The sequence below is a fragment of the Thunnus albacares genome, chromosome 13 (assembly GCF_914725855.1).
Source record: "Thunnus albacares chromosome 13, fThuAlb1.1, whole genome shotgun sequence".
NCBI classification, from domain to species: Eukaryota; Metazoa; Chordata; class Actinopteri; order Scombriformes; family Scombridae; genus Thunnus; species Thunnus albacares.
The window spans coordinates 18877501-18884915 of record NC_058118.1 but is presented as its reverse complement, the minus strand read 5'-3'; positions in this window follow the sequence as shown (position 1 = coordinate 18884915).

Genomic DNA, 7415 nt, shown 5'->3' with positions numbered 1-7415 from the left:
TTCTTTTTGGCATTCAAGAAACATTTATTTACTGCAACCAAGTGGAGGAAATACTTCTTATATACATGCCATGTTCTTTTTTTGCGATCACCTTTTTTTATTGCTTTTTCCCATGTAGTTTGGTGAGGGTATTGGCCACATAACACAAAAGGAATTGAATGCACTCATACAAAGACCATCAAAAACTCAGACAGAACAAACAGCAACAGCGACAAAAACAAACTAAACAAAACCAAAACCATAAACTGAAACTGCCATGCTTACAGTATCATGTATTTGTATGCGCATATTTAGATTTACAGTATATATCATTGTACTTCTACTGGATGCTATATTCTTCATAGTTCAGTGGGAACATGGTTGTCCATCTCTCTCTCTCCAGTTATTGAATAGTAATTATCGTTTATGTCTCAGCAGTCAGGACCTGCAGTACATGGAGGTGTGGGCCTCCTGTTTACAGCAGCAGAGGCCATCACCAGGAAAGCATGGATCAGGGCTGTGAGGAAGGACTGAGGAAGACAAGTGTACACAAACACACTCAAAAACACACACACACACACACACACACACACACACACACATCTACACACACGCACAGACTCAGAAAAGAGGAACGTGAGAAAAGAACGAGAGGGAGATTAACACACTAATCCAATATCCGATGCTCCTGGACGGAGGAGCGGCTGTTGAATGATGCCTCTCTCTCTCTCTTTCACACACACACACACACACACACACACACACACAAACACACACACACACTCACACACACACACACGCACACACACACACACACAAACACACACACACACACACAAGCAAGATACTGTAGAGGGGGGGTCTGAAGGATCCGTCTTGTAAGCATTTCAGTGAGACCAACCACATCCTTGGCTAAGCCACACACACACACACACACACACACACACACACACACACACACACACACACACACACACACACACACAAGCACACACACACAAACATGTACAGCATTCTGGGCCAGAGGGCTTAACAGGCCAGACCACTTCTCACAGACAACACTACTGCCACAAAATTTAGAGGACTTGCTGCTAATATATATTCTGTGCACAGTTGTGCATGTGTGTGTGTGTGTGTGTGTGTGTGTGTGTGTGTGTGTGTGTGTGTGTGTGGTTCAGCTGAAATAGTCCCTGTAGTTCCTAGAGATTCCCCTTCTTGGAAACTTGGAAACATGAACTAAATCACGTTTCACAATGGCTGGCAGGAGGCATCCAGAGGGTTTATAATTCATTCACTCTCTACATGTTTTTAGAGGTTTTGGGCTGTGAGACATTGATCAGCAGCATGATACAGCACTTTGTTGACCAAGATTAAAGAAGAGGAGTCAGTTAGTTTACAGTGATGGTGCACATTCCTGAAGTCAAGAGACATACAAACTCTACCCGTTAGCCCTCAGACACCTCTTTATCTTAAAACCATGAATGTATTATGAGAATTGGATATCACACTCCAAAATGCTGCCCGTTCCTTCCAACAAAAATTGTTCGCACAGACACTTCCTGGTTTGGTTCCATGTACTGGGCTCCACAGCACGTGTGCATAAAGTGTCTCTATGGCCCTTTATGCTCATCTAATGATGACATCACACATGTAAAAAAATAGCTTTTCTAAGCTACACTACATACTGTAAATCAAATGGTTAGCTTTTTGTGTTTTTTTTGTACTTTATTTGGTTTTGTTTCTATGTAGCTCTCTCCATTTCCCTCAAGTTACTTAAATCAAATCAGTTACATGTAAGTAATGTTCCCAGATTTTGCACAGCTCCCTCCTTGAGCTTATTCAACTCTTTACACATATTATGTATATTGATACTCCCCAAGACCAGTAAACAGAATTTGATTTGAAACCATAGAACTTGACATTTAGGGTAAAACAAAAGCTGCACAAAAAAGGACAATCACTGGTTGTGTTCCAGCTTATATTTTTCAATTCAAACCAATTAAGTTTTTCATCTCGAAATTCTTCATGTCCATGGATATCTTTTACGTGATATTTCAAAATTGAATTAGACTGCATGATCATTGCTTTTTAAACAAAAGTCTCATGAGTGCCAGTACTGATTTACTATAGCTGCTATTTAAGTTTATGATAACATACTTCTTTCTAAACTATTATGTACCGTACGACTGGCTTCAACTAAGAGATCTGTGACCTTAGAGAACAGAGAATGCATGACAGGAACTTCACAGGAAGAGAAAAGGTCAGCCAACAGGAACATGAGAGTGCCAACAGAGCTAAAAGGAAACATTGAACCGCGGTGAGACATGCCAAGATACCCCACTCTGAGGTCCTAAACATACACATTTAAACCAACACACACATGCACAAACGCACACAACTCTCACATATCTGAGAAAACATGACTTGACCCCTTTTTTTTCTCCTTTGCCTTGAGGTGCGCTAGTGTGAGAGATGGTGAGTCGTTGGTTGTTTCTGATGGGTTGCCGTGGAGATTTTCCCCGTAGCTCATGATATTGACTCAACAGATGTATGTTAACAGGAAGGAGAGAGGGCATTTCAGGGAAGAGCTATGTTAGCGATCGACTGTAGAAGAAGATGTGACCATGTGAAATTTACAAGGGGAAAGTTTTCTCCTCTCCTCTCCCTCTCCTCTCCTCCTCTCTCCTCTCCTCTCCTCTCCTCAAACCAGAGTGGAATGAGTTGGCAGATTCAGTGGAGTAACAGATGTGTGTAACATCATTATTTCAGTCACTGGCATGACGACTGTTGGATTTGTAATACAAAACTGCTGTAAGTTTATCACAACACATCCAGCCTTTAACAACTAAACTTTGCAAATCTCCCAGTGAGAACAAGCATTGATAGATTACATTCATAGTTTGTTTATAGCATGGTGAAGCTGAGTTTTGGCCCACATGTGTCCACATTCACAGGATAAAGTTCACATAAGCTACGTTTCTACTGGCTTTCACCTCAGTGACACAGAAAGTTTCTGGAAGTTTGTTAGTTTCCTTATTAAGGTAAGCAGATGGAGAATCTTGGTCATGCAGACTGAAGTGAACACAGATTCAGATCAGATTTCCATATGTTCTTATTTCCCTTCTGGTGATTTAGCTTGTCAGCATTTTAACCCACAAACTTTAGGAAAAACCTCTTAAATTACAGGCCAGCAGAGAAACGTCCCAACATTTTTCAGTAAAATTTTGAGACCAAAACCAATATTTTTAAATATAATAGCACCAACCTAGAAATCAAATAATACCATCCTTGTCTTATACATTATACATTTAGTTTTTTGAATTTGGAATATGACTTTCTGTTGTTCAATCTACACACTGGAAACTGAAAACCGAGAGTCAAACTGGACATTGATTCATCCTCATATGTCCTCTCCTCCTAAGTCCAGCAACAAAGGCTCATTGTGGACGAAAAGGGTGACACACACACACACAAACACACACACACACACACACACACACACACACACACACACACACACACAAATACAGAGTCTAGCATTAAACTATCTGCCACCATACACAAACATTTACATACACACTAAAAACATGAGAAAAGGACACACTGTTATCACACGAATACTGCGCATGGATGGTTACTCACACTCACACATATACAAACAAGATATACACAGATCAGGGAACAAACACGCACACACACACACACACACACATACACACTCACAGTGGCACTGACTTCCTGTGAAGTCATACCTGTTACGTAAGTCTCTCTCTTTTCTCTCTCTGTGAGTTTGGCTCCTTTTGTGTTTGTCTTGACAGAATAGAAACTGGAGCACAGACAGATGAGCAGACACATGATTGGAGCAGATTCATCCTCAGTAAGAGTTGTATGAAGAAGCATGTGTCTAAATCTAGGAAACTCTCATCTTTTGGAGGTTGTCGATTGTGTTAGTATGATAGATGCTCATAACTTACTCTGCCACTCTATCTAAAATTGAACTCATGATATTGAGTGATTTTTATTAGAATGAAACATGCGTGTATATTTAACAAAGTAAGACATGAGAACGGATAAAGTGACAACAATTGTTATACAGTATCGGCTTCTGTAGTTATACAGTAATTACATTATTCTGCTGTGTTTATCGTCCTTATTCCATCTTTCAAATTCAGTTCAATTGAACTTCAGTGAATTCAGCACATCTTTTAACAAAGAACATTTATAAAAGAGAAAAAAGTCAGACTAATGATCAGCTGTTAACATACTAACTATTAAATACACCAATTCAACATTTTTATATGGCCTACAAGTTCCTGAAATTCTGTTTCTTTTCTTCCTCAGACAAAAGGGTGATATTTTTCATTTTTGTTTATCATCATCAACTTTTGTAATTGCTTGTGTTTCTTGTATTGTATCTAATTAACTTCTATCCTAGTGTTGCCTCAAAAAAACAACCTAAAACTCACTCTGAGAATATTTTTAAAAATTCACAACTGAATTTGCTGAAATAACATGAGCCTGACAGCTGGGAGATAAACCAATCAGTGAACTATAGGGAGTAGTTTAGCTGTTAACAACCACAAGCAGCTCCTTATCATCATCTTTTGGTTGGCAGTTTTGTCTGTTTGAAGACTGATTCAGTTGTCTGTGAATTTATTTCCGTGTTTGCTTGGTGACGATGGTGCTTACTCAAAGATAATCTTGTCAAAACTTCACCAGACTTACTGTCCAGTAAACGAGTCCAAACTTCTCCATGTTTTCCCGACTTTTAAATTAAGCTCATGAGAAGTTTTATTCAATTTTTGCACTTTTGAGAGCCACTGTGAAGAGACACATGAGGCTGAGAAGGATAGGATATCAGCTGTATCCCGTAACAAGTGGAGGTCATGTTGAGGGTTATGTTATTTGCTATCTTGTGACTATCATAAAAAGAAAAGGTCACTGCAACAACTTCACTTTAGAAAAGAGAAAACAAGATTAGAGAAAGAACAGAGATAGGAAAATTTGCACAGAGAGGAGAAGAGGAAGAGATACAAGAGCAACGATGGGAATCAAAACAGTGTTTTGCAATACTGGTCTATGTATGTGTGTGTGTGTGTGTGTGCATGCAGGTACGCACAATATCTTTCTTGGGCGTGTGTGTGTGTGTTCTCTGTGTTTTTTTTTATGCTTGTGTCAGTATTGAGTGTAAGAGACTCAAGCCAAGAGATAAATGTATGAAATGTTATTGTGGCGGGGCTGGCCCTGCTCCAGAGGAAGTGCTTGGCTTTGACAATGCTCTCACCAGGAATGCACTGCAGGCCGCCGCCAAGTGGGCGTGTCACTGCTCCGGGGTCGGAAGCCAAGTTTGGTCGGTTCAGTTTTGGCCCCTCCGACGCCTCGGGGGACCGTCCTGCTCCGCTGTTGTTCAGTGAGAGAGAGAACGAGAGGGGAAAAGAGAGAGAGAAAGAGGGGAGAGAGGGTGTAGGTTTGTGTGCTCTTGTGAGCTTAGTTTGTATAGATCTGAATGAGAGCGAGGTTTGTGTGCGTATGTGTGTGTTTTCCCTTTGAGAGGAGGATCTGAAAGGAATGCAACTGTTCCTTTACACATGTCCACCCCCCTTAGGCAGCCACAGGGCCTGTTGAAAACAGACACGCATCCATGACACACACACACACACACACACACACACACACATAGAGAGGTTGTGGAATGGAAGGAAGTATCAAACTACACCGGCAGAATACTTATCAAGACTGAGGAGCAAAGCTGCCCATTAAGATTCCAGACTTTCACTGCTTAACTTCTGCAATAAGAAAATAATAGGATCAGTGTAGAATAGAATGGAATAGAATAGAATAGAATAGAATAGAATAGAATAGAATGGTGGAATGTCACGATTTTAGGTGTCAAAATGTTTAAAAATGTTTCTGCAACTTTTCTACCTCAGTTGTAAATCCGAGGACCAATTTTGCGGTTTTCAAGCTGAAGTCTACTGACAATAAGTGGAAAACTGGTTTGTGCATTCCAAAGTTGTTTGTTTAAACTTTTAATACATACTCTATGATATATTATATAACAGCAATGCTAGTAATTATGAAAAGAACATACACTTCTAAGAAAACTGAGTGGAAAAAAAACAACCTCTCCTTTATGTTGGGAGGTCAGATGACATTCAGTTAAAATGCTGCCCCCGTTCATTGGTTGACACTCCTAAAAGCTGAAATAAAACTCTCCTCATGGGTGCAGGGATAGTATAATGGTGGTATAATGGGAGAGGGCTGTAACAGAAAGCAGTAAAGAGGCCGGTGTGGTGGAGGACTTGGTGTGCTGCAGACTGGCAGTGCCTGGTGATAAGAGGCTGCGGCCTGGATGGCCTCTCTGAGGGGAAGTGATGCAAGACAGTAGCTCTTTGTTTAGTGGCATTACTTGGTCCCATGCCAGTGGCCCCACTGAATGAAATGGACCGGTTGGCTTGTTTGCTGGCTGGGTGACTGGCTTCATGGTGGACAGGCTGACTGCCTGGCTGACTTGCTGGTAGGCAAGCAACTGCAGCACTAAAAATCGTGGCTAATCTCTCTTTTCTCTCCCCTTTCTTTTTTTTTCTTCCTCTTTCGCCTCTTTCAGCTTAAAGGAACACTTAAGCCGTGAACTGGGAAATATTTCATTCCATAAAAAATGCGTCAGCACTACCGCACTGGTCTTTGACATATTGGAAGTGAAAACTATTTGGATGCTTGACAGCAGTCATCAAAAAGGCTGAAAAAAAGTTAAAATATTTTAAATTTAATATCTACAGCTGAGGCTCAAACACAGTGGGGCTCACACAGACCATTTCACAATGTAAGGACATCAAATCAGACAAACTTCTCAGAATTCTGCACAACCACTCCTCCTTTGCTCCCTGTTCTCCTCCAACTGTCCCAGCGGCTCCCACTCTTCTCCTCTCTGCTTTCCCTGCCACTTCCCAAGTGTTGAAATGTGTGTTTTTCCTGCAGCTGAAGCCGTCCTGTCACACTTAGGTTCATTTTACTTTTGAATTCCACAGAGGAAAGAGGGGAGGGGAAGAGGAGGAGATACTGTGTGTGTTTGTACATCTGTGCATGTGTGTGTGTGTGTGTAATGGCAGCATGATTTTGCAATCTGCAGGTCTAAATGTCAGGGGTTCCATTTCCAAACAGCACACGCTTGCCATTTCTTCCCCATATATGAGCGTGCAGTTCTGCAGACCTGCAAAGGATCTCATGTGCGTAAGAGTATTATGAATCACTACCCAACCTACCAATATGCACACACACACACACACACACACACACACACACACTCCTCCTCACTTGCCATCAGTGTCCTGCTCTTCCTGAATCACCTGCAAGCAGGAAAACTAAAGCTTAAGTCTCTTCCCACAACTTTATGAAGAGTCTTTTAACCAGGTGATATATTTCTCATATGGTGTTTG